General features: G+C 34.0%; 1 protein-coding gene across 2 annotated transcripts in view; it reads left to right on the forward strand.

Annotated features, from left to right (window-relative positions):
- LOC119637553 overlaps window positions 1-12,496 on the forward strand; it is a 77,938-nt gene that overhangs the window by 25,799 nt on the left and 39,643 nt on the right. The gene's annotated exons all lie outside the window — the stretch shown is intronic.

The following is a 12,496-nucleotide window of genomic DNA, read 5'->3' on the forward strand; positions in this document are numbered from 1 at the left end:
TGATATTTAACACTTTTTTCAATTCAACGTTGTTGCCTTCCTTAACTAGATAGTTCGATTATTTTTAGAATAAGTTCAGAGAAAATTCTGCTTGTATAGGATGGAAATATTGGTGAACAAGCGTTATCTATAAAATTCATTTTACCTTTTATTGTCCAGTTTTTCACGATAAATTTTTTCAAGTATGATTGTAAAATAATAAACAAAATGAAATGTGGGGTTTTTGTCGTTTATAATGTGTCATAACATTGATTGTTTTTCCACTTTCAGTGAGGTATTTATCAGATGGAAGTGCCAATAATAAAAATACAAATGAGAAAGAATTATAAAACGTGTGAGTGTTTTTGAAATGCAATATTATGCAATAGTCGCACCACCTAGAGTCCATTTAGTTGTTATCGGCAGCACATATAATTTATGTCTTTCGAGGAATACTTTTTTATATTACGAACATCCTAATGAAGAAACAAAAAGGAGTTCTTTGAAGGACATATTTTGTGAATGTGACATGAGAACGTTTAATACAATGGTCGCTTCCCGCAAAAATGAATCTTTTGGCTTCAAATTTGGCAGAAACATCGAAAGTTCTTGCACGCAGGTTGGTATTGTAAATGGGTTAAACACATGACTACAGTACTGCGTAATGTGAGAACACCTCTGTTTTTCAAAAGGAATAGAAGATTGGTGTTTTGCCTGTTACTCAAAAACCACAAGAGAAAAATCTACAAAAATTTGAGCGTCTGTTCTGTGGACGATGCTGGTTTACCTGTACATAAATGGAAGAAATCGCCCACGTCTATTTAATTTTAAAGTGTGGCATATTTTCATTTTCATTTAAAACTTGTATGACGCGCAGCAAGGCTCAAAACTCAAGTTTCAAATACAGAATGCACCTAAGCATGTCCGCCATTCATTTGTTCATTTGTCCGTCTGCGTATTCGAGTAGTATCTGTGATAGACATTCTTCCATTCGCAAAAATGAAAATATCGTTCAAAAACTTGCAAAAGAATTTGAAAATGATCAGATTTTCCAAAGAATATGCCCACAACGCCCACACGAGTATGTAACCAAAATTGTGAACGCCTTTATTTTCCATGTTTTTTGTTTTTTATCCATAAAGTACAACACATACATCATATCAGTTGTCACGTTTATTCTAGAAATAGGAAAAATCAACCGCGCCTATCCAATTTTATAGAGTATGAAAATTTAGTTCTTTTCCTATTATTTCGGACCACGGTGATGGATATAAAAGATTCGGTCACGAACGAATATAGTTTTCTTACTTCCTAATTGTTTGTATTGCGTTTATAATTAGCTGGGAGGAACATGTTATGTTGCTTTGTTACTTTAGGAGAAGGGGAAACAGCAATCCTTACGCGTGCGCTATTATTTGTGGATAGTGTTCGTAATGTGTGATGAATATAGTGCTTGCTATAAAAATTAGCGAACGTTACGTATGTGTTAGTGTTCGGAGCTGTATTGTGGTAGAGTAATGTAATGAAGAAATAATTTTGTAGTATCCATATATCTATTGTGCGGACAATATCAATTTTGAGGAGCAAAAAAAATGTTCTTCGACACTGGTATGCGTAGTTTAATTCAGACTTTGGTGATCAGAAAGAATATACATGCTTTATGAATTCTCTGAAGATTCTTTCTGGAGGTTTGACAAAATGAATGTTCTTCCACTCTCTAATGATGCGTTTATTGCTTATTACTCATTTGCTACACTAATTTCCGTGTACCACTGGGGGCCCTATAATATCTGTGCAATAATGGAAAAATTGGTTCATTGGATTGATCTAATACCAAACCCCACAGATTATCGAAGCTTCATTTTTTCCAGTTTCTTTACGATAAATAAAACTGGAAGGCATAGAAGTGTCAGTAGTAATTTAATTTTGTCACATTTTTTTTCTATATACATATGATATTCATGCAAATAGTAAAGTGTAAGGATAGCATCCAAATAACGGATAGGTGTAAAATTTATAATATATGCAAAAGAAATATTGCAATTAAAGAAAATATTCACGAAAAACGATCCATAAAGTAGTAGCACAAACAAATGTAAATATATTTATAAAGTTCGAATTTGGTTTTAAATATTTGCTACAGATATCTTGTATAAGCGATATGACAAAACTCTGGTGTGTCCAATGAAACTCCGGGGACAAAAGCACCCTGAAACCACCCGAAAGGTTTACACAAGAGTTGATATATCAAAACCAGAGAATATCAACCATTTAAAAGGCAGACAAATGTATGCCCCATTCGAAACGTTTATCGATCGTCATTCAATGAGGACACCGTAGACAATATTGCTCTAATATTTGAAAAACGTTATTAATGTCCAAGATGTTGACAAGTTTTATAGACCTGTTTTCAATGTTTCGATTGTGTCATCCACCGAGCTTCTTAACTTTCTTTACCTTTCGTTTTTCCTAAATTAAAACTACTACTTCGTAGGAAGAATTTGAGTCGCTCGATAATTCCGGAAAAAATTTTTAGAATCCCCATCTCGATAATGGAAATAAGCGCAGGCATTATGTCAAATCTTATGACAATTCCCTTTGTCCTTTCGCTCGTTATTAGAATTAATAGCATAATTTTTTTTTTTTTTGCTAAAATCTCAAATTATAGAATTGTGAAAACACTTTGCTTCTTTAGTGGGAGTAATTCTAAGTATTTCCAGAGTTTATTCATATTACACGACATGGAAGTCAATGACCTAATAAAATATTGAACGAACAAGTGCAGGCACATGTAAATATGTGTGTACAGTCGTAGACTCAACTGAAGAATGCATTTTGTGTATTAGTCAATATTGATTTTTTTTGTTAAGCTCGAAATATTTTTATTCACATACATTCTTGTGCATGCGTCAAAGGAGGAAAAGAAAGTAGGGAAACTGAAAAATAAGAAAACTTTTCTCCAAAGTAAACAGAAAAAATAAAGAACTTATAATCAACTAGAAAATTCCTTCAGCCACGGCAACTGCTTATCTATTATATGAAAAGATTTTCAAAGGAATTTTATACAGAAAATTTTATAAGCATTTAAACAGGTTTTATAATTTTTTTGATAACAAGTTAAAATTTTCAGAAGTTTGTCCAAATTGTTCCTGTTTTGAACTATTGTCAATTATAAATATGTCATATAACTATGAAGCCACACCCTTTTCCTATAATCGTTCATAACTATCACCGTGTCTACCCGCATGCGGTTGACTGGAAAAGCCTTTTTTTGGTCACTCGTTGCAAGAGTTGTCAAGGTTACACTGTTGCAGCTCGAATAGAAAATTCTGCCGCACCAAGCGAACTCACCACACATGGCGCCTTCTGAACTTGTTCAAATCCATGCAGTTGGAAACTGTTTTAATTAATATATATTGTACCAAGTTTTCAAGCGGAAAACTTATCAAAATTAACTCTGGCACCTATTACTAATGAAACTTTCGATGACGCATACTGTTTAATCAAAGTTGACCGACATCTCCAACCCTTTTTTCATACGAAAATAAAACAGTGTTTGAACAGTATATACAATCTAGTCATTTCCAAGCTAACGCTTACGGTCAATAAACGCAAAAAATTTCCAGGGAAAATTTAAAAGCTGTATCCGGCACTAAGAAGGAATGCAAGGACACCCTCAAGAGGGAAAAATGCAAACGGCGGAACGTCATCATGCCAGCTTCGAATCTATGAGAAATGGTTAAATGATTCGGACGAATCAAATCCTCACATGATTGCACGTCTACACCCATTTCTAATGAATTTTATGCAAACCTTGCTGATTTTTCTGGCCTTAAACTGCCCTGTCTATTATTTGATGAGCGACGCGGCAGTCTTTTACCGAGGAAGATTTTTTTGAATTTACTAAAGCAACAAATATCTCACCCTTTCCCTAATTTAGAAGGAATCCAAAACGGCCATCTTAAGGATTTAGACGCTGAGCACAGGCAAACTCTTCTTAAGAAATATGACACGACGCCTTCAATATGTCACAGACAATCAAATTGTTTCAAGTTTCAAATTACCACGTATAAAAAAAACATTGCCACTAAATTTTAATACATCCAGAAGAATAGCCTTAGTTTCTAGTCTTCGAAAACTTATTGAAAGAACCCCACGCTTCCGTTTGGAATAGCTTCTAGAATATCAAAACCATTTTCAATGCGATTTCAAATGCTCTAAAACCGTTCGTAGTTTTTGTCAAAGGTAAAACTCTTATTGCGCGTTTCCTAGGCATCTTAACAGCTTTTAGTTTAGTCAAAATCAGTACTCTACGACTCCTTCTGCCATCACTGCGATTATTAAGAAAAATTCCGTTAACTAAACGTTGTTGAAAGAACTCTTTCATTACAAAGCAATCCCAATCCTTCGTGGATGCTCCTCAAGATTCTGTATTAAATTCTATATACTTTAACACACACATTAACGACGTATTTATCTCTCTACCTGAGAATGTTTCGATATTAGAATATGCCGACATCCTGTTCTGTTCCGACTCTGATCTAAAATTAGATAAACTGTGCATTCCACTCGATATACCATTTCTACCAGCTTTCTTTAGCTCTCGCTGTCTATTCTTAAGACAAAATGCTTGGAATTCTGTAAAAACGCATGCACTCTACCATCATATCCACTTACATAAACGGCTCCTATATACAAAGCGTAAAAAATTTTATTTTCTTAAGCTTTACACTACACAAAAAACTTTCTACTACACCTCATATTGATATGATCGTCAATGAGCGTTTTCAGTTAAGGAATGGTTTGAAATCGATATGAGGCATTTCTTGTGGATGTGATCCTTTGTGTATTTTCAAAGTATACATGGGAATAGTGAGACCAAAAATTAAATTAGGCTAAAATTAGAGTACGTCAGTTAGGGGGCGTTAATTGATTCGAGAGAAAATCTTTTGAGATTTTGTAGGTTTCACTAAAAATGTGTCCATTTAGCTTTAGATGCCATGAACTCTATTCACACACTGGGCTTACAGAATATGACAACTTTTATGCGTCTCGCTTAAATGTTAAACGCGTTACTTATTTATTGACTATAATCAGGCATTACCTTTCAGCCATAATCCCATATCGTTCAGTTCTTCATTATACAATCCGAAATATCGAACTTTTAACTGTCATTTCGCCACACGGGCATTCATAGAAACACCATTGTTGACGAAATCGTGCCTTCCAAAGAAGAACACAGGCGGTCGCGCTTTAATATCCTCTGGCCTAAAGATATTCGACAAACAACAAAATTTACGCTTGGCAGCAGCGATGGCATGTCTCGAGTTATGATCGCCATTTATGCTCTCTGGGTGGATAAATAAATATCAGATCACGGTTTAGCTATTATAGTCTTGATCAGGATGTTATCTGCTCCATTAACGGCAACGATCAATACTAATGTAATGGACAGCTCCTCGCGCACGTGTGTTGCATTACAGTCTCTAGACCATCTGCTCTTTCTTGTCCGAATCTTAGCACACCTATTCGTGAATCCATGATTCAAAGGCTGTTCTTGATAAGCAGCGTTCTCGAAATTTGGCAGCTTATGCACTGATCCTTTCATTTACAACCTAAGTGTATAAATAATCACGGCCAACCTGCGGATCTTTTCCAAAATTATAGTGAACTATATATTATATACTACGCGTTGTTTTACTGGTTTCTTATCCTTGCTGACAATATTCCCCTCACTCCTCAAAGAGCGGAGTCCCATTAGCAAATTTATTACACAATTGTTGTGTACACTTCATATCATATGTGCTCGTTAGCATCTTCTAGCGGAAAATTAAAAAAAAAATCAAACCCCTTAAAAACAATATATTGATTTTTTTTAAAGCTCAAGCAAAATTCTTCGTATTCACGATGACCCTTTTCTATTACAACACCGTGTCTCATTTGATTGTGAGGTGTTAACTTGCTGAATACCTTTAAGAAGAAGAAGAAATTACCAGGCCCTTAATCGTTTTTCAAATATTTTTTAAGAGAGAAAATTTACATCAGCAAAATTAAATATTTTATTCAACAGCGAAACCATGTCTGTTCAATCGAGAAGCTCTTTTAGTTCGTATTCAATTTTTCGTTTAGTTACATAGATCAAGATGGAGCAAAGCAAAGCTGATGGTGAGACCATTTTAAATCACTCAAGATAGCCAAAATGTTCGAACTTTGAGAGGATTTTGCCGGATTACGATGACGCATTTAAACGAACATGAACGCATAATTATATACATCCAAGTCGTGTACGGACGATGTCAAAGCTATCGTTTGGTTGATCCGTAGTTTTCAATGTATTACAAATGTATACGTGGAAGTATTCACGTTGTGTAAATATGCTAACCATGCGATAACATCTAAACATCGCTCTGCTTGCTACTTATGCAACCCTTACCGATGGATATAAATAGAATAGAAACAAAAATCGTATAAAATTTAATTAAATATTATAGAAAAACATAACACATGTAATGGATTTCAATCTACATAAGTCACACATCGACATATAATATATAATATATATATATATGCTTCTACATATATAGTGAATCGAAACGAGAACTTTTGAGGCAAAACAATTTTTGTAGACTTGGCTAAAAACGTTAAAAGCACACTTGCAAACAATACACACTATACTAATATGTATACACACATAAATTGAACATATATATTAATACGTTTATGAATCCAAGTGTGTATACAGGTTCACGTTGCGACGCCATATGCTCATGTATAAGTAGAACATTCTATCTGGCTTTACATATATGCAGAAATTTGGCTTATTTCCCAAGCGACTATATAAAGTTGACACGGCTTCCACTTGATTTTGGCATACAAACGAAAATACCCACACATGTACGCAAAAAGTAGAGAGTGATATGTATTTTGCCTTTGGTACTTACATGTAGAAAAAAGCCCTCCTATGGAAAATATATAAAAATATTGTTGTCTTGTTTTGCATTTAAATTAGTTTTGCTTTTTTTCTTGGTATGTGTATGCATAGTGTAGATTTAGGTGATTTTCCTCAAACGGCCATTTCCGTTCAATTTACGTTGCTTAATTTGTTGTTACTTGCCAACCAATCCTCTAAAACTTATGTTCAAATAGTTTTTAGCTACGTTTACTGTCACGTTGTTCGCTTTGATGTGTTATACATGTGCGAAAACTTGATGAGAATTCAGTGCATTTGCTTGTTTTTTCTGTTATATAGTATGTATGTTGCTAGTGTACAGTTATTACTGCTACATTTATATTCCTTTTGGCAAAGAGTTGGCCAAAGTTTAATGAACCTTATGTCAGGAAATATTGTGACATATCTGGGGCCTTTTGAGAACGTTTCCTAATTTTTGTGCTATTTTTTCTTTCGTGTATTCACACAGAGTTTGTGCGCATTTCTCTGCCGTTACTCTGCTTATTTTTTGGATTTTTGTTTTGTTTAGCCTTTGTCGTATAGAAGTTTGATTAAGATGCCGTTGGGTGATAGCGTAAATATTGCTTGTTCAATGCGTGTACGATCAATTTGTTGCACTAAATTTCGACGATTTGTGCAAATCATTTCATCACGAAACTGCCGATATTGGCTAAGTTTGTTCATTTAACTGCAAATTAAAGCGTTTTCTACATATATCGAATGCTGCATTGATTGAAACTGCGGTGGTCTTAATGTTGCGAAAGGTGAGTTAAATTCATTACTGTTATGCCTAAAACGATGAGTTTTATACAGACGTAAAACTTCCTCATTCCGGGTCTCCTGGTTTCTATTATAGATATATCAAAAAGTTGTTTAGGCCAGTTTGAACACCCCACAATTTGAATGCAGTAAAGGCTGCAGTTTTACTAAATATGATTCAACTTTCCAGTTTACGTCAGAAGAACATATGTATGCCGTTAAAATGCAATAGTAGCCAAGAAATAAAGGGTCATCGAATAAGTAAAAACTAAACAGTGGAAGATATCAATATGATTTTTCTTTTATATTAAATATTGGTTGATACCATTTTTAGTTAAATACGATTTCATGTAAATAACAATCTCGAGACTCCTGGAACACCTATCTTTACCGCTTTTTCAGATATATCCGTAGCAACGGTAATCTTAATGAATACGATCATTAATAGTTCGTGGTTTACTGGGGTACGCCAATGCTCCAACAAAACCCGAAAGTAAAAAGTCCAACAGAACTATATCGCATTGTCTTTTTCGCAAACTTACGTAGCCATTTTCGCAGAGTACATGACCATTTAACTTGTCTCCCAATAAATTGTTTTTGTCACGAAATGTATGGCACGTTACACCCAGTATCGTCCAAGTCAAAGTGGTCTAATTTTTTTTTTATAAAGATTAGTCATCACGTTTCTCTAGCGTTCTCCTTTTACGGTAATTGCAATGACATTTTTGTATTCGACACAACATTTTCAGCCTACAAACCATGCCCAAATGTTATTTTTGGACAGATAAAAGTCCTTTAGGAACAAATATCCGATGTGTTTCATTTACACAAAAGGGACAATAATCCTCATTTACGATGTCATTTAACAAAATATGAGTTGCAATCCCCTATGGGGATGATGGGACATGATGTCTATAAGTTGGACGTCGAAGGCTATAAATGTCATGCGCTAAATGCGTGTACAGGTTGGCCAATGAAAAATACTGAAAATGGTGCCACCATTTCAAATAGCACTTAGGCAGGTGCAGCGTGTCCTGCCAAAGAAGATAAAGCTGTAGTACCAGTTGCCACTCTACGGCTGCGGGGGAATGCTGTTGCTCTTGTTTATACCGCAGATGAAATTTTGTGACGCTTATTATTTCCTCTTAAAGATAAGATGTAAGCCACTCAAGAAAAACGAGCGAGCGATGCGGAACTTTGATGTAATGCCGACGCATTAACCTTGGCATGAGTACGTAACTGCTAAATATTATTAAACAGTATTATTTGAACTTCCATCGGCTGAACGCTTGCTGTTATTGAACATTACTTCACGAGCGTTTTTGATCCGTGCTCCTAACTAATTTAAAGGGTCCGCAAAAAAATTACCAGTTACCGATTAGCAGTTAAGTAGTATTCAGACCGCAGCTGCTGCTGCTGTGTAATAAGTAGAATGAACTTTCCATAGCTCCCGTCGTCAATTGTTGAGCTGTTGTTGGGGTACGTAGAGAAGCAGCTGAACTATCAGTTGCGCCGTGAATTTTATGAGAACTTGTTTCGGCTGATGATAACATCATTATTATGAAGAGGAGAATTTACTTTGGTTAAATTTTTTCATTATAAGGTTACTCTTCATTAACTGTTGCTATTGTTGCAGAAAGTTTTCTTAACTCGAATTTGATACAATTAAGTTCTATATCAAACAGCCCTTATGCATCAATTTTTGCAATAAAACTCCACAATCAGATATTTTTGACATATAAAGGTATATTTCTCATGAGAGCCATTTTATGGGGTGGGAGCCAAAAAATAAATATACGTGGTACAAATTTAATAAAGTTAATTTCTATGTCAACATCACCAGGTATTTAAAAATTTTCACACTGAAATATTGAAAATGAGTTTTTTTTTTATAATATGAAGACTCAACATTCGTAAAAACGTTGAAATGGGAGAAGGTCCAAGAAATTATCGCATTTTTATATCGATACTAATACGGAGATACTGTTACTCAGTGATTTCCGTTGCGAACTTCTGAAAATTGTAATTTTTTTTTTAAATAAGACGTTCGCTGGAAAGTGATAGAAAAAATAGTCCACTTTAATCCATTCTCAACAAGATTCGTTCTTTGTCTAAAATATGGCAGTTGACCAATTTTATCACAAATCTCCAGCTCAAGACGAGCCGACAACCTTATATCGGTTAAGAAACATTTTCTGAAAAATTCATTTTCGAGAAAATTGGATCAATCGCATGAGCTCTTCTATGCATTACAAACATCTACTTCTATATACCCTATACTACAAATAGCGCAGAGTATAAAAACTGATGGACTGACGCACACGATTCGCTTAATTTGATAATCACTACACAGTCTTACTAAATATTTTGACACGAGCATCTAAGCATAGTTAACGAAAAAAATTGTATGCCATCACATTTCGACTGCCTTTCGACTTCGATAGACACTCAACATATCAGAAAATTTAATTTTTGAACAAGTGCGAAAAAAGTATTTTATCAAAATCAACGCATTTATTACACACGTGTCTCAGCATATATACAATATTATAACGTGGTACTTTAATACTTGGTATTTTGGGACTCTGCTCAGACGTCACCATGGTTCACGTTATCACAAATTTGTTTACGAGGCGTCGACACCTTCGCCAGTACCCATTTCGTCGTTATACTCCAGCGTAATTGAAGCACTCTCCTTGGTTGACGTAGTAAGCCGAGTTTATTCCGGTAATATAAAAATGACTACTCTTACACTTATATATATATATACAATATATATAATCTTGCGATTTAAGTGGAGTTAAATCATTTAATTCCACAATAATAATGATTATGTAGAGATATTTATGCAATCATAATTTAATAAAAATGAAATTAAATCATATAATGTAGTTCTTTAAAGCACATAATTCGGGTGACCGTTATGTAGGGGTGTTTGTATACTAATAATATAGTAAGAATGAAATGAAATCATATAATATAGCCATTGAAATCATCTAATTCAGGTCATTGCGTTGTAGGCAGCAATATGAGGGATGCCCGATTTTGTACGTCATAATATGAATAATACGACTGGATGAGTCCTCAAAGTAAATTAATATATCATAACGACTAAAAGAGAAAATAAAAATTGACACAATGTTTTATGTGTTGTAAGCATCAATTTGCTTTACACATTCATAAAGGTAATGAGCAGGGTATTATGCTATCTACCATGTCTAACGGCTTTTTCTACGTACTTTCCGGCTTCTCGTCGTTATGATTTAACTCGTTTCCGCTAAGCGGAAGAACCGTTTTTGTTTTATACGCAAAAAGATGGTGGTAGTCTATTATTTCAGAGGAAAGTAGATGCCAAATTGAAATTTTTAAACTTATATTAACACCCGGAAATGTTGTATACATAATCTTATAATTAATTTCCAAGAACGAAGTTAAATATGTTGAAAATGTGAAATATAAATGGTTTGAAAAGAATTATTTAGCTACAGAAGTCAATGTTTTGTCTTTGCGAAGTTTGTTGAGGGACCGCAATCATAAATATAACTTTATGTAACGTCTAGCTTTTTAAACACGCAAAGACGGAGCGTTGATATGGCCAGTCGATTTACAATCTAAGGCTGTTATTATACTTTATGCTACATTATATATATATGTATACATAATTTTAATTACATTTATATTTATACTTGCAGTTATATTCATAATTGTTATTACTTTTAAGGTTATTTATTAATAGCCGTAAATTTTCTGATATGATTGTGTCTTTTTATATATTTACCTCAGATGGTGAGTATCCATTGTTCATCGTAAGGCAAATAATAGTTTATTGCTTGCTCTTTTCACCTTTTTTTTACGATTTCCCTGTTCAGCTAATAAACATAAGGGATTTTTTACTCATTAATATCTTTATACGCCAGAAAAATGTTCACATCTTGCTGTTATTATTATAGATATTGTTCTTTTGCTGATGAAACACTGATTAAAAACCTTCAGTTTATCAGCTGTACCCGCAGGGAAATTGCAATGCATCCTAATGTTTCCGTTTCAGTGGTAATCTGTTGTTCGTTAGTTTGCAATTTTCACAAGTCGTGCAAATTGCAGTTATTTTTCTTTTATATAGGCATTTTTTGAGCATAAATCATTGTCGTCCTAATGAAATGCTAACTTGTAGCTGTCGTTAGAGAGTTACGCAAATTGTCTTTTCGTGCAAGAATGAATGAGTGTATATTTTTGAATAGAATTTAAAATAAGAACTGAAGGCAGCTTCACAAATAATTTTATGTGTTCGAAGAGCAAATAAATACCACCGTACATATTTCTCATAAGTTACAGTACTCTGAAAACCTACAACTACAAATGTACGAAGAGTATAAATTATACGTCCAGAAAGACTTGAGACGGAACTATCTTTTCTTATGCTTTGTATTCTTATGTTCAGTCAGTAGGTCGGGAAAAAGTCCGATCTAATCCATTTTCAAAAAAGTTGGGCTGAAACACTTCGGTAAACCAAATTTGTTGAAGTATCTGAAAACTTATGACTTGTCGGTTGAGCACAAGGATGCGTGGACAGACTAGCGTAAACCAACTTAGAAAATGATTGTAAACAAGCCAATATAACAAAAGAGTGGTCTATATCCGCACAAACTTAACCTATCCTGTACATAGAACTCTTAATCCATTTAATGTTTTGAACTTAAATACTTAATTTTAATGAATGAAGTGGTAGTCGTACAACACAAGGATCGCTTACATAAGTATTTATTAATATCTTTTCATAAAACAATTTTTTAAAAAATGTCCTTTTATATT

Source organism: Glossina fuscipes, unplaced genomic scaffold (assembly GCF_014805625.2).
Source record: "Glossina fuscipes isolate IAEA_lab_2018 unplaced genomic scaffold, Yale_Gfus_2 60, whole genome shotgun sequence".
Classification (NCBI taxonomy): Eukaryota; Metazoa; Arthropoda; class Insecta; order Diptera; family Glossinidae; genus Glossina; species Glossina fuscipes.